Source organism: Pan troglodytes, chromosome 3 (assembly GCF_028858775.2).
Source record: "Pan troglodytes isolate AG18354 chromosome 3, NHGRI_mPanTro3-v2.0_pri, whole genome shotgun sequence".
Classification (NCBI taxonomy): domain Eukaryota; kingdom Metazoa; phylum Chordata; class Mammalia; order Primates; family Hominidae; genus Pan; species Pan troglodytes.
The window spans coordinates 70,933,284-70,957,405 of NC_072401.2; the positions used below are offsets into that span (position 1 = coordinate 70,933,284).

A 24,122-nucleotide genomic window follows, 5' to 3' on the forward strand; every position below is an offset into this window, starting at 1 on the left:
TAGTTAATCATACAGCTAATCTAAGACCTAAAATTATAAAATTTCTGAAAGATAATATAGAAGAAAATATTCGGGATCTTGGTTTGGGAAAAAATTTCATAGATTGATATGAAAATTATGAAGCATAAAAGAGGTAAACTATACTTTATCAAATGAAATGTCTCCTTTTTAAATGTTTCTTAACAAAATAAAATAATAAAAACCATTTTCACTTAAAAAATATAAAAATATTATATAACCAGAGTAAAAGAACAGCTTTGTATGTTTCAGACAATATGTATGTGCCCATTTAACCTGTGAGGTCTTGGGCAGTAAGATGTAGATAGTAGTTACTACCAATTTTACAATTATACAGCATTCTGGGTCTTGAAGTTGCAGAACAAACATAAACAATCATTTTGCTAAACTCTAATACCCCGACTTCCTTTGAATTTTCATTCTCTACCATATTTCAAAAACATCCATTCAAATACTTAGTGCTGTTTTTGTTAGTTAAGTGTCTTCCCAGTATTCATGAAATGAGTTTTATAGTAGGATAAAATAGAATGTATAAGTTAGTTTGTGATTTATGTCAACCACAAAATAGCAAATGTTTTCTAAATTAGGCCACTATTCTCTAATGCAAACATATAAAAATGTTGAAGAAACCTCTATTTTATTCAGTATTCTGAAAAGTTACTATATTTTATATACCTTGCTGACTCAAGAAATAGATAATTCCTTAGAAAAAGATGCCACCTGAATCTATAGTAAATTATGATTCTAATTTATTATATCAGTTAAGCATGGTCATATATGCCAATCTTGCTTGAAATAGAGTAGAATTTATTGTAGCAAAGTAGAAGTACCTGTTTAGCTGAAAAACTGAGCTCTGATTTTCCTTTTCATTAATTCATAATGTGGATGTTACTACCACAAACACTGTAGCCAGTCTTTTTTCTATTAAATTATCCTGAACAAAGGATAAAAAGGTAATATATATGAAGTGTTTTCTAATTTACTAGGTGCTGGAACACACTTTATATAATCAAATGTTATTTATTTCATACAACAATCTTACAATAAGTAATTGGTCTTAGGAGAAGAAAAGTTACAATTTAAACATCACTCAGTGAGGAATTGATGGATTGGAGGTGCTAAACCATTGTCTTTCTGGCCACAAATTTCACTTTTTTTTCCCCACGTACACAAAGTGAATTTTCCCCATCAAGACCACACTAATCTGGCATACGGTTAGATATCAGTGTATTGATCTAGGATGGACAGATAGATCAATATACTAGAAAGAAGAGTTCAGAAATAAATTGCATATATGGCCTATTCATTTAAACAAAGCAGTCAATTTAAGAAGAAAAGATTGTTGTTGCAACAAAAAGTGCTGAAAAATTGGTTATCTACGAGCAATAAAATGGACACTTTTTAAAAATAAATTATACTGTATATATTTAAGATATAAACTATGAAGTTATGGGATACATATGGATAAAAAGGTTACTATAATGAAGCAAATTAACATATCTATCATCTCACATATTTACCCAAGTTTGCTTTTGTTTCTGTGGCAAGAAAAGCTAAAATCTATTCATTTAGCATGAATCGCAAATATAGGACAGCTATTACCTATAGTCTTCATATTGTACATTATACCTCTAGATTTGTTCATCCTACATAAATACTACTTTGTATCTTCTGACCTACATCTACTCACACCATAAATGTCTTAAAGTTAATCATACACCTAATCTAAGAGCCTAAATTATAAAACTTCTGAAAGATAATACAGGAGAAAATATTCAGCATCTTAGATTGGGAGAAAATTTCATAGATTAATATGAAAAGTATGAAGCATAAAAGTGGTAAACTAGACTTTATCAAATGAAAACATTTCCTTCTTAAATGTTCCTTAACAAAATAAAAAAATACAGACATAAATTAAGAGAGAATATTTGCAAAACATAAATGATAAATGATTCTTCCCAGTTATAAAAGAAGCATTTTAATACTAATGCACAGATAAACCATCAAATAAATACAGTGGACAAAATAATTGCATACAAACTTTACCTTACATATGCAAAAAGACAATAAGCATATGGAAAGATGCTTTACATCATTTGCCATTAGAAACATGCAAGTTAAAACCATATGGATTACTACTTCATATCTACTATGGTGATTTTTTTTAAATTGACAATACCAAGTATTAAACAGAAGGTGGAGCTTCTGGAACTCTTACATATTTCTTTTAAGAATTCAAAATTGTACAGCTACTTTTGGAAAATAATGTAGCAGTTTCCTATAAAGTGAAATGATATGGTTTGACTCTGTTTCCCCACCCAAATTTCATGTTGAATTGTGATCTTCAATGTTGGAGAAGAGGTGTGGTGGGAGGTGATTGGATCACAAAGGCAGATTTCCTCCTTGTTGTTCTCGTGATAGTGAGTTCTCACAAGATCTGGTTGTTTGAAAGTGTGTTGCACTTTCCACTTCATAATCTCTCTCTCTTGCTGCCTTGTGAAGAGATGCTTACTTCCCCTTGGTGTTCTGCCATAGTTGTAAATTTCCTGAGGCCTCCCAGCCATGCTCCCTGTACAGCCTGTGGAACTGTGAGCCAATTAAACCTCTTTTCTTTATAAATTACCCAGTATCAGGTAGTTCTTTATAGCAGTGCCATTAGGTTGGTGCAAAAGTAATTTGCCATTAAAAGTAATGGCAAAACACCAATTACTTTTGCACCAACTTAATAGAACTGACTAATACACTAAACATATTTCAATCCAGTAATCTCAAAAATCCTTTCAATAGAAAAGAAAGCATATGATCACACAAAGATTTGCACATTATTGTATATAGCGTCTTTATTTACAATAGCCAAATCCTGGAATCAACCAAATGTCTATCAACTTATGAACAGATAGTTGGTTCTATAGAGTAATATGTATTAAAAAAGGAAGATACCACTGAAACATACATGAACTTGAAAAACACAATTTCAGAAGTTGAACACATAAGACTGCATTTATATGATTCATTTACATAACATTTTTAAAGACACTAAAGATATTTTGAAATAATGCAGAACTGTAGTTGGGATCTGAATATGTGGGGAGAGAATTGACTGTAAGTGGACATGAGAAAACTTCATGGGGTGGAGGATGTGTTCTACCTCATGAATCAAAGGGTGTTTATACAACAGTATGCATACATTTGTCAAAACTCATTCAATTATGTACTTGAAATTAGTAAATTTTACTGTTTGGAAAAGTATGCTTCTGTAATCCTGATTAAAACACCTAAGAGTGAGAATGATTGTTGTTCATAGCTAAACATAGGGTCAGTCAGAAAAGGCTGGATAAATTCAACTTGCCATTGATACCTGGAAAGTCTAAGTGCTGTAAATAAGAAAAAAAAGTTTATTTTTGTTTATTAAAGACTGTCATATTAATTACTTTTTTATATAAAATAGCCACACACATAGGGAAAGCCACATAAAGAAAAACAACCACTTCAAGTAAAGTATGAAGAGAGATTTAAAATTTCGATATCTAAATCGATGTTAAAAATGACAAGAGTAAAGGATATGTCTAATCTAAGAAACTGTTGCTATAAAGTTTGTTTCAAAATGAAAGAAGAAGTTCTAAAGTTGCAGAGGATGTTACCACAGCTTGAGTTTCTTGTGATTTTTAAATCATGTATCATATTTTAATGAGCAATGACTTCATATTTTTAATTACACTTCTGGCAGGAGACTGCACAAGATATTATATCAAGGTATCCTGTGGCAATGCAATTAGAATGTGGTCATCCCACAACACACTTAGATACTGTTGCGACATAGAAAAGTGCAAAATGTTTTCAAGAAAAAAGAAGGAGGGTGAGATGAAAGAAGAGGCAGAAAATAAATACAGAAAGAAGAAAAAGAAGCAAAACTAGGGCAAAGAGGAGGGGAGGAAAGAGGGTGGAAGAGAAAAGGGTTGAATAGGAGGAGAACTAATGAGTCAAACTGAGAGTGGGGTGAGCAGCAAACACTCCATTTGGGACTTCACCCAGGTGCAAATGCTGAAATCTGTAACAAGAGCTTCAGAGTAGTACAGGTGGCCTGAAATTCGTAACTCACATAAAACTAGGAATCTAAAACAATATGACATGCCTAGGGGCAGCATTAAATACATGATAAAAGGAGAGGTGTTCAGTCCTCCCTCTCACTTTATTGAGTTCACTAATTAGGCTTATGCAGAAATTGGATAGCCTTGGTCAACGACAGTACATTATCATAAACAGGGGATGACTCCAATTACAGCTGCTGTTCCAAATTTTGTCTTTTATAGAGCAAGTTAACACAGCCCCAGAATATGGTATGAAACTAATGAGCTGTCATTGCTTTTGCCTCTATGTCATTTAGCAAAGACCACCAGAAGCAATTTCAGTGGACAGCAGAAACATATCACTTTCTCAGGCCCATGCCAATTCTTCCTAAACGGAAGTGATACTGATTGTTTTATGCTCTCGCAGGACATCTTGGTTTAACGGCTAGCATCACGGCTAATGGACCTAGAAAGGAGGAAGTAGCAAAAAGCCATCATATACCATAAACATGGCAGAAAATGAAGTACATCTCACCAAATTCAGAGACTTCCATCTTGGTAGAATTTCTAAAGTCTCAGTGGTCTAAGTTGTATTGAAATATGTGATATCTGCTTGTGATAAAAATGATAGTAGTAATTGCAGAACTCAGTAAACTTACTAAAATTCATTTATTTTTGCTCTGTCAGACATTGTTAAAAAGAATGAAAGGGCAAGCCACAAAGAGAAAATATTTGCAAAACACTTATATAGTATAGGTCTTGAGTGAAAAATATACAAATAGCTCTTAAAACTCAAAAACAAGATAGCAACCCAATTCAGAAAATGGGCTCTTCAGCCCACACAATCAAGGAATAATTCTCTTTAGTATTTACCCAAATAATTTGAACTTATTTCCATACGAAGACCTTCTCATGAATGTTTGTGACAGCTTTATATGCTTCTGTATTTTTCTTTGTATCCATCTCTGGGACCCAGATTTTCATAACAGACATGATAGTATGGGCTTTACTGTGCTAGGCAATAAGAGATCACTTACCCAAAGAAGAAAGCCAAAAACATGTACGGAGTGAGACCAACAAATTCTAGAAATGAAGTCATAATGTGGAAGTGAGAAGATTTACTTTTCACAATGCTTTATAATGTATATTTTCTCATAGTATTGACCAGCATACAGTGCTATGGGAGGGCTGGAGGGAGAGAAAGTTTTAGGTCTAAGTGCTAAAAAATAACAGGCCCTACACCGTTCACATTCCTTTTCTGGGATTACTGATGTTTTTATAACAAAAAAGAGAGGTATCCAAAATAAAAGGAAACTTCAGGGACCAGATTTTCCCTGTCCTCACTTGGAGACTCTTCTATAGAATTAACTGGAGGGAACAGCATTTTATTTCTTAAAAATTTGTTTGTGATTTATAAAGAAGGGAAGAGTGTTCTAGTGTGACACATTTTCCAGAGTATAATTTAAAATCCAGCCCCTAATGGATACATTTCCTAAAAGAAGCCTTTGTTACCCATAAGAATTTACATATTCAAGAGATCCTAACCACCAATGAGGGACTTACTTTATTGTGGAATCTATGCACAAATAGCTTGCCAGTTTGATTCACAATATGGAGTGGATCTGAATTTCTGGTTTGAAATTTTGTCCACAGTCTTCTACTAGACAACCCAGATTCTTTGACTCCCATAATTTCCCCAGAATTTTTTCCTACTGCATGCAGAAATATTAGGTAATTAAATATATTGTCTCTCATTCTTTGATTTGCAGATTGGTATTTGAGTAACTATGTGAAGCTCTCAGCTTTATGCTTCTGACTCAAAATAACAATACATCCTAAAAAATTAGGGTTATTTATGTGTGGGTCTAAGTATGTATGCTTTCTTGGCAGTACTGATCTCCACATCTATTACACATACCATTTATAGTACCAAATACCTGGACAAATATTGGCTAATATCAATTAAAACTTTGAACTTTTTCAAATACCAAATATTTGGTACTATTGGAAGATAAAACATAGAAAGAATAATTGGTGTTTGCATAAAATTTTAAAACATAAAATGCATTGAGATGCCCCATTAATACACAGAATATAAAATGGTGAATTGTATTAGAGTTTCTATCCATTCTGTATATCCTTATGAAAAATCATGAACATGTGAAAAACAGGTGAAATAATCTTGATTAGTTTTCTCAGTTGATGGATGTGATCCTTTTCCAATTTGGAGTTTCAAAAATTAAAATAATATTCTCTTTTCAAAGCACAAGGACACAGGTTTCTAATAACATTGTTTAATGATTACCTTCAAGATAATTTAATATGTAATTCATTAATAATTTGCTTTTTTCAATGTCTAGTTTTTTGTGTGTATGCATTCATGTTTTGATTGTTAATTTGCTAAGCTAGCAAAAAGTAGGAGGAAATTGGTTGGTTTGTCTTCTTCTTTTGAATGAGGTTTCTACAAGTTTTTAAGGGAATACTTGACATATCTATTACATACACATTTAAGACATAATCACATAGCAGAGATTATATTTGTATATTTGGCTCATACACATACACAAATGAACACACATACATTTTTCTTTTTTTCATGTGAAATAATTTCAAGTGTCTTTGAAAGTGAACAGATCTGATTGAAATAACCTTACATTGGAACAAAATCTCAAATACCTAGCAAGCCACTGTTTATTGAATATTTGCTTTGGGAAAGGTGTAGTAAGTTTCTAGGAAATAGAGACGAATAATGTATAGTTATTGCTCTTTATAAAAGGAATGCCTAATGGGGAAGACATGTATGTTGGTAAGTGATTACAATAGACTGTAGTCAGAACTACCCTGCATTTGTGTTATAATAACCATCCTTCACCAAGAAGTTGTTGCTTGTGTTCTTTATAAAGTGTGAGTACACTTTCATAAAAATATAATATCAATCCAAGCAAAGAATATATGCTATGCACTAATGCGTGGGTTCATATTTAAGCTCCGTTACTTCATAGATGTAGCTGCAAGAATATTTCCAGATAAGAAAACAATGGTGTTCTTTAGTGTTCTTATTTCAAAACTAAGGATAATAATGATGATGCCTGTCTCACATAAGATAGCTAACATGTGTAGACAAGCTTCTGACATATGGTTTAGTCTCAGTAAATGTTAACTTATTTATTTGTTTTATATTATTATCAAATAAAAATATCATTTTGCTAAAGGTTGCAATTGTTAGCTCCTATCTAGCGTCCTAGACAGGCAGTTCAGCCACCTTTCTGCCAGTTTTGTTGTGTCCTTCTCTCCGTTAGTTATTGGTAACACAATTCTGATCCTATATCCAAAAGTTTGACTTGTACTCTGTCCTAATAAGTTTTTCTCTGGTGGTCCTTTTGTCTTGAGTTTTTACCGTTATGAACCCAGATGAGCCATATATTGTACTAGGTTCTGAAGATACAATAATAAGCAAAGATCTACAGTGTCCCTCTCAATGAGTTTAACACGTAGTTCATGATGTCAATAATTTGGTAATATATATTAAAAAGCAATGCAGATAATATTACAATCTATAACAGGTGGACATGGTTTGCTAGGTAAAGGGAAGAGGGAGTATGAAAAGGTCAAAGATTTAAACCAAAGTCATTGTACCTGGAGTTAGCAAACCACGGAGAGACTACCATTAGATAAGGTGGAAGAGGTCGGTCAGGGCCTTGTCAGAAATGTTAAGATTTTTAGATTTTATTTATTATTGTTGTTTTCTTTTTTAAAACTACAAGAGTTCTAAAGAATTATTGAAATACAGCGTGTGTGTGTGTGTATATATATGTATGTATATATATATGTGTATATGTGTGTGTGTATATATATACATATATATATATATATATATATATACACTTACGGATGTCTGGAGTGGAATCAATAACAAAATCAAATTTAAATTTTGAAGAGCTCAATATCCAATTCCTACAATATTACAGCCTTCTATTTTTCTTGTCAGATCTCTCCAAGAACATTAAGGACTTCCACCTGTTAATATTCCTCTTTGGCATCTTTTACTTCTCTGAATGAAAAGAGTGCCATGAAATTCCTAAATGTATTATTTATCCCTACATAGCAGACATACCTTCTCATGCTGGATGTCCATGACAGCATCTTTGAAAGTGTTTTCACTTAGCCTTTGCTATTATTCATTCCAGAAACATGCCAGTTGCTGTCTCCTCATACTTTTTCTAATCACTTTTATTGGGTCCTGGCCCAAATGAATTGGTTTAACTTTTTATGTTCATATTTCTGATTTCAACCCAGCTATCCCACCACTCACTTAGCTTCTTAGATTCATTTTGGCATATTGAAAAGTCAACTAAATCTGAGCTCAGATTTAAGTGCCTACTTTCCTATATAAATTTTATCTCAGATTTAGTTCCTATATAAGGATTTAGTTCCTGTAGAAGGATTTTTTTTTCTATGTATACTATATGGAAATAGACATTTTAACTTATTTTACTGTATCTTTTCTAACCATTTGAAAGCAGAAATTGGAACGAGAATAACTACTGGGAATTAGCCTGAATTCTTGGAAACACTTAAATTTTCTGTATCTGATTTTAACCCGAGGGCAATGCTTTTGACAGCATTCCGTTTAGATTTGGCAGAAGAATGGAAGCATGCTGAAATCACTGCCTAGGGATTCACAGCCCTTTAATACAGAAGTGTTCCAGTTAGATTTGGTCAGAGATCACAGAAGTACATTTCCAGAGAATGCTACGAGGCATGAAATATCCTAATGAATACAGCAATGCAACCCCACAATCACTATTCAGCAAACATTATAGGTAGCCTACTATATTTCAGCTAATTCACTACACATTTGGGACATAAGAGTTTTGAGGTTTTAGTCTCTTATTACAATTACAACTTTGACCTAGTTCTTTCCTCAAACACTTCATGTTTTAAAGGTACAAGAGGTACCTAATAATAGAATGTGAAAGTACCAGCCTAGCAATTTTACTAAAAAGTCTATGAGAATCTAGGGAAATAAGCTATTTGCCCAGGCAATGTGGGAGAGGGAAGGTATTACAGAATAGGCACCATTTTATCTGGGTTGTAAAACATGAGTATGTACAGGAGTGGGAAATGCCATTTCAGTTAAAGGGAGCAGTACATGCCATAGCAGAGAGATATGAAATTGCATGGTGAAGCAACATCATCCAGGAGGACTAAAAATTATATGGAAGCCTAATTATATAAATAGCTACAGAATTAAAGATTTTGGAGTTAAAAAGACAGATTCGTGTCAGTTCACAGGTGATGCATCATTAGAATTGATGCTTTGTTTCAAAATATTTCAGGCTTTGATTACATAAAGGTGGTTTTGGTTTGCAAATGACCTATTTTATAATCACAAAAATATATTCTTGAAAAATATAACAATATCCTAGGCCTCAAGTTATCTCTATTTTATGCCTTGTCAGGCCACATTTCAAAATAAACATGAATAATTAAAGGCATGGTATCATAATTGATATGAAGAGGAAGAATAAACGGAGTTATCAGGTGCGGGTTCTAAAAAATAGTATGCTTGCTATCTTAGAGATTACTAATGACAAGATAGTGTATTCTTACAGCTCTATGCAGACTACATAATTTTTTCATGAAAATTATAGATTTGAAAAATTTATAGGTGAAAGTACACGTTTAATGAATGGGTTTAACAAAGATTAAACACAACAGAAAAGATACTCTGGCAAGTAAAAAATAAGTAAAAAATAAGTACACAAAATACAGGAAAGCAAAAGTTTGACAAAGAGAGAAAGGTGAACGAGATGCAGGAAATACAATTCATAATATATTATAGCATACTGATAATCTGAGTTCTCAAAGTACAGCAAGGAGAAAAAAATGGAAAGTACAGTATATAAAGATATGATGGCTCAGAGTTCTCAAGAAACACATACACACACAAATAAAATCAAGAATTATTGCACACCCAAGAAGTATAAATAATAATAAAACCATATTTAGATATGTTACAGTAAAAAAATTTTAAATAAAAAGAAAAAAAATCTTAAATACAGCCAGAGGAAAATATGTTCTACAGAGAAGATACAATAAGACTGATAGCTAGCTTCACAAGAAATAATGCAATTTCAGGAGATTTTTTTTAAAGGGCTATCTTCACAAGAGGAAAAAAACTGCTATCCTAGGATGCCATGCCCAGTGGAAATATATATATATATATATATATATATATATATATATATATATATATATGAGACATATTTTTATGAAAACTTGAATTCTGCTTCCAGCTAAAATGGAGTAACATGACCTGGAATTTCTCTTTCATTTGAAACAAGCAAAAATCAAACCAAATATATGAAACAACAGAGCTTTCAAGTTATTGGACATCAAACAACAAAGGAAAGTGATCCCAGAGAGACAGGAAACCAATAAGTTCACCCCTGTGATTGTCCCAGCTCACTGCTTTGAGGAAATCTCCATGCTGCCGTGTGTGGAGGGGAGCACATGGCAGAATTAGCAGAAGACAGAGCTGAATGTTCAGAGAAACCAAGGTAACCAGAGGTTGCTGCACAGAGTACAAGAAAAGAGAAAGTTCACAGAAAAAGAACGTGAAAGATTTGCCGAGGATCCTCCTCAGGTATTCAGTGGAAAATTTATTAGCGTGTGCATGTCACAGTATCAAAAAAATAAAAATAAAAAAGAAGAGTCAGAAAGGATGACAAGAGAGATACCAGGCACTCATACGGTGTGGGTGTCCATTTTCCTCAGTCAGATGGGAAAAAAATCTCATAATTCATTAGACATAGGGTAGAAAACAGAGAAGGGCCTTAAGTTGTGGGGAAGAATTAGGTCAAGACCAAACATGGCTTTACTTCTGCCAAACAAATCTTAAAAGCAAGACCTGAAAGGATCAAACTAATTAAGTAATCTGATTGTGTCCCAGAACCAGACACAAGAATATAAAAATGTTTAAAACCCAACAGGGTAAAATTTACAATATAATCAAAGATTACTAGGCTATAGAGGAAACAACACAATGATATCCTAAATTAGAAGAAAAATAAATCAATCAAGGTTGACCAAGAACTGATGCAGATGGTGGACTCTAGCAAACAAGGATATTTGAACAGATATCATAACCATATTCAGCACATGAAAAAGTTAAGCAGAGAGCATGAAAACGTTTTTAAAGACACAAAAGAAAACTTTTGAAGATAAAATCTGTGATGACTAAGAAGAAAAAAATACACTGAATGAATTAAATTCAGATAATTTCAGAAGAAAAAAATAGTGAACTTGATGAAAAAGCCATAGAGACTATTGAAATGATACAGAGAGCAAACAAATGTAAAACAAAGAGTATCAGTGAACTGTAGGACAACTTCAGTTGGTCTAAAACATGGGTGGTTGGATTCCTAAGGAGAGGCTAGAGAAAGGAGACATAAAAATTTAATGAAAAATAAATTATGATTATCCAATGATTAGCCAAATTTGATGAAAATAATAATTCAGGAGATCCTAAGCACAATGAAACTGAAAGCCCATCACTTGAGATGATGTGGTAAGTTAGCGGTATACAATGACTGCTAAGGTAATCAATAGCATTTTTGTTAAAAAAAAAAAGGCATTTATACTTTATAAATCAAAAATTGAGATCAATCGGAATTATTTGCAAAAAAAGCCTCAATCCAAAGTAAAAAAAAAAAAAAGGAAAAAGGAAAAAGGGAACAAGAAACACGAGGCAAAAAGAAAACAAATAGCAAGATAAAATACTTCAACCTAACTTTATCAATAATCGCATGAATTCTAAATGGTCTGAACAACAGAATCAAAAGTCAGGTTGTGTACAAATACAGCACCAATCTCTATACTCTGCATATAAGAAACACATTTGAAATATGAAGACACATATAGGTTATAGTAAAATGATAAAATATGTGTCCCATGATTACTGTAATCATATTAAAGCTGGGATAGCTATAAATAATATCAAAAAACCCCACACACTAGATTTTAAAGGAAATAATATTGCCAAATTTTTAAAGCAAATAATATTCCAGAGATAGAGAGATATTTAATAATAACAAAGGGGTTTATTAATCATTTCTATCACAACTACAAGTATCAGACTGTTATTGTATTGCACATACCTGTAGTCTTACATATTGTGATACATATGTTTCTTTATATAAATTAATTTTATTTCTTTTGAGGTACTGAGTCTGAAAACGCTGAGCTACTGTCTTGAATCTTCATACTCTCATCAGTTTATTGAGGTCATTTCTTTCTCATCTATGTTCACCTCTTTCTTTCATCACCAGAAGTTGGTGGAAATATGAAATTCTTCCTTTCTTTTTTATAACATAATTCATTTCATGGTCTACCAAGCTAGGATCAAACAACTAAAATGGCATATCAGCATGTTTTGGTAAACAAACACAATCTCTGGGCTAAGAAAAACTGCCATATGTCTTAAAATTGATATATTTTTCCAACGATGACATACATTATAAAATTATAAAAAAAGAAAGAATCACAGTTGTCTTGAGAAATCTTGTACTCTATCTCCTTATACATACAGAGAGATATAAATGTTTTTTGACTGCCATTTATAGGTGATGACATAATGCCAATAAAGTACAAGATTCAAGGAGTTTTCTGCCATAATAGCATGAGAAGATTTACTTTTTTCTCCCTCTTCTCTGTGATCGGCAACCCTTGTATTCAAAATGGTTGTCAGAATAAGAAGGAAACATAGCAAGTGCAGAAAGCTCTACACGTGTTTAGCAGAGGTCTTTATTCACTCACAGGCACTTTCAGCTCGGCAGTGTTCTTTCTTAGACTGAGCATCTCAAGGAGATAATTATCAAATCAGAGAAAGATGCCCCAGGTTTTCAGTCAGGCATTTACAAGAATGGTTGAATATCTATGATTTAAAATAATTGCAAAATATATCAGAGTGATTGCTGAGTCAAACTGTGCTGTAGTTGTCACCAAGTTAGCACACATGCCAGATTAGTTTATACTTAGACTTTACTCAAATTATGCATATGGGGAATAGATTTTTTATGTGATTAATGCTCTCATGAGTGAAAATTCTGAAATTCCAAATCAAATGCAACGTTTTGATAATAGTGTGAAATATTAGCCACAATTTTTGCAAACACTTGATAGGTCAGGATGAATGAACTGATTCCAAAGGAATCTAATTTTAGCCCACAATCTAATTCATCTGGATACGCTGGATACGCTGTCTGTGGAGGCTAACATTATTTTGGATACACCTTCTGCTTGGAGGATAGAACATCTCCACTTTTCATCTTTTAATGAAAAACTACTTCAGAGCAGGAATTAAGAGACCTTGATATGTAATTCTGGTATTTAAGGAAATTAACATCATCAGCCAACTGATTTATATTTTATTGTGTTGTAACATAGACCACTGAACAGAAACACAAAAATATTTAACATTTGTGTGCTGAAATCCTTATATGGTGATAGTAACATGGAACATATAATGCACATGAATGCTCAAGTCTGTGATATAGATCTATTATATGGAATTACATTTCACAGTGTCTATTGATACCTGATCCTTCTGAGGTAGATACTTAATATTAAATACAAAATACATTGTAGAAGTTTCTAAATTCTTAAAAGTTTGATTTAGGGACAAATTTTAATAAAAGCTATCACGAATAGAAAACTAAGATTTATTTACTTTAAATATATGAGTGGCCACAATTAATCCTTCAATAATATACGAAAGTAGGTAATAAAGCAACATTTTGCAGGTAAAGAAACCAAGGATCATAAAATGACAGTTAATAGGTAGAGTAGAAGGCTTCATACATATGCCCACCGAATTCTATAATTTCTGAGCTGTGCAAGTCCAAATAAAGTACAGCATATTGGTTAATAAGCTTGTCATCCAAGTCAAATGTTCAGTTTTTATAAGTTTTCAACAATTGAAGTTATCATACCACTTCTTTCAATACTGAGATTTCAGGACTAATAAAGTTTAATCGGGATGTTCATACAGCTAGGTATTTATTGATAAAAATAAAATGTACCAACACCAGGAGCTGTGATAACAAGGTCAAATGGCAACCTAGAATTGGATACTACAAGATGTTGCCATTCCAGTGAAATTAGGAGGAATAAAAACAACAAAAACTAAAACAACAAAAAGCAAAAACTAAACATCTACATATATAATTTCAATAAACAATTAAAAATAAATTACTCCTTTAATTGACTAGTGTAATTTATATAAGAAACACATGTAGGCTATCCCTGTAATAATATTAGTATTGAAAAATCAAACAGCGATCCCTTTAATTAATTAATTAATTGTTTTAATGTTTTAATGATATTCATTGTTGTTCTTGAATACTCAAAAAGCCTCTGATATACTTCTCAATTATATCTTATTCTCTCAGGAGATATCAATAGAATCATACAGCCCTTGTTCTTTTCAAAATAACTAATCTAATGTGCTGTACCTGAGAATGTCCTGACTAGAAAAGCCATCTAGCCGATAATAGAACGAACGTTCTATAGTTTTTATTATCTGTCACTACTGAAAGTTACTTCAATTCCACATATAATGATTTCAGAGGCTAAGCCTCATAGTCTGATACTTTACCAGATTTAGGAAAATAGGTCCACTATGATAGTCATACTTTTTTTACCCTAAAAGATGAACTAACATGCAATCTATCTCAGGTTATGTCTTTGTGTCCATAAAAGTCTACTTGTCGTGAAGTCATCATGATATGACATTGTTTCCCTTATGATTATATATCAAAGATTATATAGGCAATTCTAAATAGAAGTATGGAGCATATGGCAATAAACTAAGGCAAGTAGTCCTTAAAATATACACACTCAATACATACACATATGCACAGCTATTTTCTTCATTTTATTGCTTTTATGGGGCTCAGTGTTAGTTGTAGAAATGTTATGAAATTGTTTTTGTCAGATTTTCTTAGCTTGTGGCTAAGAGAACTTGTAAAAGTGTTGATATCTTTAGCAAATAGGAACTGTAAAACTTGACAAATAAATATAAATGTATTTTGTATATTAGTCAACCAATATTGTTATTAATGTGTAGGAATGGAATTGGGTTGTCTACCTTTGGAGATACATTTTCAAAGTATTCTAATACTTGTATGATTATTTTTTCAAATTTTAACACTTTTCTGGCAATAACAGTGAAAGTTGGGAGAAAGCTGGCTTACATTGTGTCATATAGTAAGATAATGCAATATTTGTGCTTTATCTTTTTGTACTTTAATATAAATATTGATTTACTTAACCTTATCATTGGTATCTCAGTGTTTAGTGATACAGTGTTAATGTCAGAACACTTAGCCTCTGGCTATTCACTTTTAAATGTAATACATATGGAATAAGAAAACTTTTATATAAACCCTTTGAGTTTTGAATATTCTGCTAATACAGGACAATGACAGTTAGAGACCATATATGCATGACCATGAATTAATTTGGGGTGGAATAATTATCTCAGTATAATATGCAATCTTTGGAGGATAAGGGAGCTTACACAATCCCATCCTTTTAAAATTGTACTCAGGGAGAACCCTAGTGTAGATGTCTTATAAATCCTGGACCTCCTGAGGGTGAGGATAAAATATTTTATTTTAACAATATCTGAGGCTAAAATATCTGAACACTGATTTAATTGTATTATTAAATTACTCATATCACTTATTACTATAAGTGATAGATTAGTAATTCTCACTTCTTAAGCTCTTTTCAAATACCAAGCAGTACACATTACCAATGTACTCTAATTGTGTCACAACCCTGAAAACAAATATTATTCTTTCAGTTTTACTAATGAAAAATAAAGAGTATTAGAAAGGTTCAATATCTTGCTAAACATTTCACAGGTAAATATTCCAAGCTAAATATTCCAAGCATAGCTGTGATTCCAACACAAGTCTAATTCTGTTTTCTGAGAATTGACTATTCTCCTATTATATACCATTCAATTAAGTACATAACTGAACAGAACATATGGTCATGAATGACCATCTAATCATGGAATAGAAAATTCATAGTAATACACAGTAGATTTATATGACAGGAAACTCAAAGACTAACAACTACTAATTACAGAATAAAAGGGCCAAGCCTAGTGGCTTTGGCTAAGAGAATGGGCTGTGGAACTCACCTGCCTAAGTTTGAAATCCAGCTTTGACACTTAAAGCTGTATCCTAAGTTAATATATGTAACACCCTTAAAAAGCAATTGCTTCATGATAAGTGTTCCAATTATTCTTCCTAGCATAAGTAATTCTTAGTAAAAAAAAAATCTAGGGAAAATACTTGAAAATGTACTATTTGGAATGTAAGAAAATTTATGCTTACCGGTTTTCTATAATCTATGGAATTATAATTTCCACATCAGTGAAAGTAACACTTGATGAATTTCTAAAGATCTTGAATCAGCTATGTTTAGATTTGGGATGAGAGGTGAAGGAAAATAGGGATGAATCAGGTTATGTTATTCATCTGAACAACTGCTAAAGCTCTCAGTGTCTATACCACTGTGAAATAATAATCAGTGTTATAAAAATTTACCAAAGAAAGGAGGCAAGTCTGGGGAGCCTGTATATGTGAGATTTAGCAGACCATTAGCTACAAATAGCCCTTGATAAGTGGGCATAATGAGATGGCATGGGGGAAAAAAAACAGATAAAAGCCCAAATCATAGTTAAAGGAAAACTGCACTAATCTCTTGATTATTAGAGGAAAGATTAATTAGTTAATCCCCAGCAGGTAGTTGATTCTAGAACAATCACGAAGTGTCTGTTGATTACTGCTGTTTGCCAGCCATGTGGTCCAATACTTTTGGGCTGAACCATGTTTGAAATTGATGAGGGTAGAGAAAGGGAAGCAGGAAGTAGGTAAAAAGAAAGAAGAGGGAAATTATAATCAACACTAATGAGATGCTGTCTAATCATTGATGTACCCCTCTATACATTAACACAATATGTTTTCATTCTTTAAGCATTCTGTAGATAGAATTTACCCTGTATAAAGATGAAATATATTATATTATTGATTTATAGGATTAAGTTATGAACTTCTGAATTTCTAGGTGATTGCACTTGTGTGTATTCTTACTTTCTCTATGTAGTCTCCAGTTGAAATAACTCATCTTAGAATCCCTTCTTTGTATACCATATATGCTATAATAACATATAAAATATAATTATAAATAGTATGTAATATGTAAGACTTCTGCTAGCCAGAAATAAAGTTTTAAATGTTTTTTATTAAAATTTTTAATGGGTTTAGGTTATTGAAACATACATCAAAGAAGACATTTATTGATCTAGTCAACAAATGTTTATCATCTTTCAACTCTGTTGCTAGAATGGGTTTGATATGGTTTGGCTGTGTCCCCACCAAGATCTCATCTTCAATTGTAGCTCCCATAATTCCCATGTGTCATGAGAGAGGCCTGGTGGGAGGTATTGAATCATGCAGGTGGGTCTTTCCATACTGTTCTCATGATAGTGAATAAGTCTCACAAGGTCTGATGATTTCATAAAGGGGAGTTACCCTACATAATGCTGTCTTGTCTGCTGCCATGTAGGATATGACTTTGCTCTTCATTTGCCTTCAGCCATGATTGTGAGGCCTCCCCAGTCATGTGGAATTGTGAGTGCATTAACCCTCTTTCCTTTATAAATTACCCAGTCTTAGGTGTGTCTTTATTACCAGCATGAGAACAGATGAATACAGTAAATTAGTACCAGTTAAGCGGGGTGCTGCTGTAAAGATACCCAAAAATGTGGAAGCAACTTTGAAACTGGGTAATAGGCAGAGGTTGGAACAGTTTGGAGGGCTCAAAAGAATACAGGAAGATGTGGGAAAGTTTGGAACTTTCTAGAGACTTGTTGAATGGCTTTGATCAAAATGCTGATACTAATATAGACAATAAAGTCCAGGTGAGGTGGTCTCAGATGGGTATGAGGAACTTGTTGAAAACTGGAGCAAAAGTGACTCTTGCTATGTTTTAGCAAAGAGACTGGCAGCATTTTGCCCCTGCCCTAGAGATTTGTGGAAGTTTGAACTTGAGAGAGATGATATGATTTAGGGCATCTGGTAGAAGAAGTTTCTAAGCACCAAACTATACAAAACATCATGTGTGTGCTGTTAAAGCAATCAGCTTTATGTATTCACAAAGATATGGTTTGGAATTTGAACATATGTTTAAAAAGGAAGCAGAGTATAAAAGTTCAGAAAATGTATGATAGGAAATAAAAACCCATTTTCTGAGAAGAAATTCAAGCTGGCTGCAGAAATTTGCAGAAGTAACTAGGAGCCAAAGGTTAATTGCCAAGACAATGGGGAAAATGTTTTCAGGGCATGTGAGAGGTCTTCATGGCATCCCTTCCCATCACAAGCCAGGAGGCCTAGGAGGAAAAAATGATTTCATAGATTCGGCCCAAGGCCATGATGCTTTGTGCAGTCCCAGGACTTGATGCCCTGCATCCAGCCTTGGCTAAAAGAGGCCAATACAGAGCTCAGGCCAAGGCTTCGGAAGGTGCAAGCTCCAAGCCTTGGCAGTTTACCAGCGGGGTTGGGCCTGTGGGTGCACAGAAGTCAACAATTGAGGTTTGGGAACCTCCACCTAGATTTTGGAGGGTGTGTGGAAAGACACAGATGTCCAGGCAAAGGTGTGCTGCAGGGGCAGAGCCCTTATAGAGAACCTCTGCTAGGGTGTTGTAGAAGAGAAATATGGGGTGGGAGCCCCCACACAGAGTCCCCACTGGTACACTGCCTAGTGAAACTGTGAGTAAAGGACCAGCATCCTGCAGACCCCAGAATGATTGATTCACTGACAGCTTGCACTCTGCACCTGAAAAAGCTGTGGACACTCAATGCCAGCCTGTGAAAGCAGCCATTACGGCAGCTGTACCCTGCAAAGCCACAGGAGTAGAACTGCCCAAGACCATGAGCACCAACCTCTTGAATCAGCATGACCTGGGTGTGAGACATGAAGTCAAAGATCATTTTGGAGCTTTAAGATTTGACTGACCCACTGGATTTTGAACTTGCATGGGCCTGTAGCTCCTTTGTTTTGGCCAATTTATAACATTTGGAAAGGGTGGTTTTACCCAATGCCTGTACCCCAATTGTATCTAGGAAGTAACTAACTTTCTTTTGATTTTAGAGGCTCATAGGCAGAAGAGACTTGCTTTGTCTCAGATGAGACTTTGGACTGTGGGCTTTTGAGTTAATGCTGAAATGAGTGAAGACTTTGGGAGACTGTTGGAAAGGCATGATTGGTTTTGAAATGTGGGGACAAAAGATTTGGGAGGGGCAAGGGGCAGAATGATATGGTATGGCTGCATCCCAACCCAAATCTCATCTTGAATTGTAGCTCCCATAATTCCCACATGTCAAGGGAGGGACCTGGTGGGAGGTAATAGAATCATGTGGGTGGATCTTTTGAGAGAGTGAATAAGTCTCATGAGATCTGATGGTTTTATGAAGGGAAGTTCCTCTATGCAAGCTCTCTTGCCTGCAACCATGTAAGATGTGACATTGCTCCTCATTCACCTTCAGCCATGATTGTGAGGCCTCCCCAGCCATGTGGAACTGTGAGTCAATTAAACATCTTTCTTTTATTAATTACCCATTCTCAGGTAGGTCTTTATTAGCAGCATGAGAATACACTAATACAGTGTAACAAGTCACAGTCATGAAGATAAATAAGAGACATGTAACTTCAGCCTTTAATTAGTTAAATTATACTGGAAGAGATGGCAACAATAATAAACCATATAAATAGACACATACAGTAATTACAAATTATGATAAGTACATTATAGGAAATATACTTGAAAAGAATTTGAGAAAAATGTAGGATTTATTTTGGATAAAGTGATTAGGGAAATCCTGTTTGAGAAGGTATTATGGAAGCCGGGAACAAAAGGATGAGATGGAGCCATAATGATCAGGGAAAGGTAAAGATAATATGCAAAAGCTCTGGGTTGCTAATGGGCTTTCTATCTTTAAACCTTAAAAAAAAAAACAATGAATTTGGAACAGAGAAAAAGGAGTAAATTTTTTTCTTATATCAAGTTAGAGATTCAAGGACTACATACTACAAGGCATTGTAAGCCAAAGTAAAAGTTTTATAATTTACTGTAATTAGAATAAGCAGATATTTAAAGATTTAAAGAAGGGATTGATTTGATCTGATTTATTTTTTAAGAAAACAATTCTGGCTCTATGTCAAAAATGCATTAAAGGATGTGTAAAATCCAATCAAAGATTAGTTAGGAAGTTATTACTTTATTTCTGGGGTTCATATTGACTTCTGATTCTGTGAAATGGGAATGGGCAGTAATAAAGTTGAAATTTTTTTTAAAGGGAGACCCTACTTAAGCTACCCAATGAGTTGGATGTGCAGAATGAGAGCCAAAGACCCCTGGGTTTGCAGCCTAAGCACTGAGGTGGTAGTAAAGTCATTCACTGAGTCGAGGAAGGCATGAGGATAAATGCATATGCCATTATCAATGTGCATTTTGTGCCATGTGGGTTTACTTAAAGAATTAGGAGTCTCAATTTGGGCATAGTTTTGACTTTTATCTGATTTCTAAATAGAGATAGCAAGTCAACAACTGAAGGTGAATTTTTGGCATTCAGATAATCCTTGGCTAGGCACAAATACTTTAGAATAGTCACATTCAGGATGATATTATGAGCATGGACGAGTTCACCTACAAGGACAGTTGACAAAGTGAATACATAAGAAATTTTCCATTTTGTTTTGTTTTAAAGCCAATCACTATATAAAGACAAAGTGCAATATTTTATCCCAGTTTGCCATGTACAATTACTATTTATTGATTAAAACAATCTCTTCACACTTTCTCATGAATACACAAGCTTCCATGCTTCCTAAAACCCTTATCATTCCGTTCTGATTTAGTGTAGAGTTTAAGAGAACAAACACTACGTACAAAATATGTATCCAAAGTGTTAGCCCAGACATTCCTCCATTAATAAACTTTTAGTACATGTACACATGCTGAAATGTACACATATGCTGAAAAGTACACACATGCTGAAATGCATCTTTTGTCCATATATAACTGAAAATCTTTCAAAAACAAAATTAAAATGAATCACATAATAATAATGAACTAATTTTTGTGTGTTTATTAATTTATCTAAAGTAAAAACATTAATAACAAATTATGTATCAGTTGAGAATTAATTTAGATATTATAAATTTGTTTTTCACTTAAATATTTTAAAATACCTTTTTAGGTATTTAATGTTCATAACGGTTTTTAATTCTTTAATATTCCTGTTAAAAGGTATTTTATATTTAAGAATGAATTATTTCTGTTAATCATTATGTCTATTAATATTTAAAACAAAAATGTCTTATAGCAATTTTTTTCATTTTAACATAAAGGTGTGGATCTTATTTATAATCTTTGCTGATCACTAGATTTATATAGAAAACAATTTAAACAGAATGATTTCAAATATCAGAATCAGTATCTCCTACCAACATCAAGAATTTTTCACAAATTTTTAGTAAAATATATGAGGTTGTACCTTAACAAATGCAGATTTACAGTATAGGACTAACGGGGCTATCTTATTTCCAAGCTAGATGACCCATCTGGGGTTGTGAATTTTTTTTAATTAAAAAATCTATATCCCACTTAAAACATATTTCTAAATTTTTTGATAAGAAAATTTTCTCACATTGATCAATAAGACAGGTTTAGGACAAATAAAGATGTTTAATATATAAATTATATAAAAGATCTTGAGTATCTTGAGTAGGGAAGTTTTTGAAGGGCTCCATTTTCAAACTCTCACTTTACTAAAATTAGAGATGACCACTTTAAGAAGTTATGTAAAACCACACTTATAAAAAGGTGTGTGTGTTTGAGCATACATGTGTGTATATGCATACACACACACTTTCAATTTATAAATTCATTGGACATTAGATAAAATCTCCAAGGTACTTTATTATAATGTTTCTGACATGGTTTGACTCTATGGCCCTCCCCAAATCTCATCTTGAATTGTAACCCGAATTGTAATCCCTAAGTGTCATGGAAGGGACCTGGTGGGAGGTAATTTAATCATCGTGGTGGTTACTCTCATGCTGCTCATACTGTTCTCATAACAGTGAGTGAGTTCTCATGAGACCTGATGGTTTTATAAGGGGTTTCCTCCTTGCTTGGCTTTCATACTTCTCCTTCCTGCTGCCCTGTGAAGAAAGACATGTTTGCTTCCCTTTCTGCCATGGTTGTAAATTTCCTGAGGCTTCCTCAGCCATGCTAAACTGTGAGTCAGTTAAACCTCTTTCCTTAATAAATTACCCAGTCTCGGGTATATCTTTAAGAGCACTGTGAAAACAAACTAATACACTTTCCTTCCTAGAGTCTTACATTTTTACAAATAATATTCTTTTTTTTTTGTAATTTGCTGTATTTGCAGAATGACTTTTATTTTAAAAAAAAATTGGTAAGTAACTCTTTTATTCTTTTCCCCACAGCACTCTACTTATTTAAATTGTAAAGTGTAAAACTTGAAAAGTGTGAAACAATGTATGAATATCTGGTATCTTCACATTTGGCCTGAAATAAAACTATTTCAACCTAATTGCAGTCACAGCCCACCTCCTTAAATGTGCCCCATACATCACCTCTACTGCTGATTATTCTCTAGGCAGTAACACACAGGATCACTAAATTCTCTCTCGCTAAAAATATAGATGCCTAGTGTAATCTCAAAAAAAAGTTACCAAACAAATAGTAGGCCATTCAGCTGTCACCTTGACTTCTATGCTATTCTCTAGTAGAATAATTTTCTATTATTTGGCACAAGTATCTTACTCCTTACAAATAAAACTTTTCTTGAGATGTGACCATATGCTCCCTCTTGAAGTCAGTAAGAGTTAAGATTGTGTGTTGAAGGGCATAACTTAAGTAGTGAGTGCCTCGTAAGTTTGCCAAAAGCTATTAGTCTTCTCTGTGTCTCTGCTGCATTCCTATTTTCTAACATCTTTTCTTATGAAATATTTCAAGTGAAAAAATATACGGTGTAACAGAAACAATGTTCGTAGCACCCATCTCTGTAAAACTTTAATATTTTACATTTTTAGACTTCTTTATGTTTTATAGAAATAATAGATGACAATATCAGTCAAAGCTTTCTTTGCACTCTTTCCAATACCATAGCTGACCATTTTTACCAAGTAAACTCTATTGGGAATTAGCATTTAAAATTTCCAATCCATCATTTATATTTATATTACTACGTGTATGTACGTGTACACAATATATAAAATTGCAGTATATATTAAATGTTTAATAGTGTTAAAATATATTTTCATCTTTCTTTCCTCATTTAATTTTATATTATAGTGTTATTTTCTTTGAAACATGCATACATAGCTTATCAATTTTATGCATTGTATATGCTCAATTATATTAATATGTAACTCATAGATATGTATCTACCTAACATTCTGTTTATAAATATTTAAATTGTTTATAATTATTGTCATTTCAATACTTCATGTTGTACACATTCATATGATTTTCTTTACCAATGACCTCCTATCTTTTGGCCATAACATATAATTTAAAAATTCATACTATTTATGATCTTCCCACCCCTATCATATCCAAACATACTCATATGCAAAAACTGAAACAAAATATTGATGAAATGAAATTATACTTATTCCTTGTTTTATATCTTGACATATTCTTTTGTACTTTATTTCATTCAATCTGATTACCTAATATACTTGTCAATGCCAGTAATTTGATTTATAACCCATTAATGGAGTTATAATTCATAGTTTGTAAAATATTTATCTAAGAATAAACTTAGACAAGACTCCCAGTTCTTGAACTGTACATAGAAATAAAATAAATATATTTACAAATTCTTCCATTGTAAGGTAAAAAATATTGTTACCAAAAGTAAC

At 33.0% G+C, this 24,122-nt stretch overlaps 1 long non-coding RNA gene across 1 annotated transcript in view; it reads left to right on the forward strand.

Moving 5' to 3' along the window:
• Nucleotides 1-24,122, forward strand: part of LOC107974088 (uncharacterized) — an 87,491-nt gene that overhangs the window by 17,463 nt on the left and 45,906 nt on the right. The gene's annotated exons all lie outside the window — the stretch shown is intronic.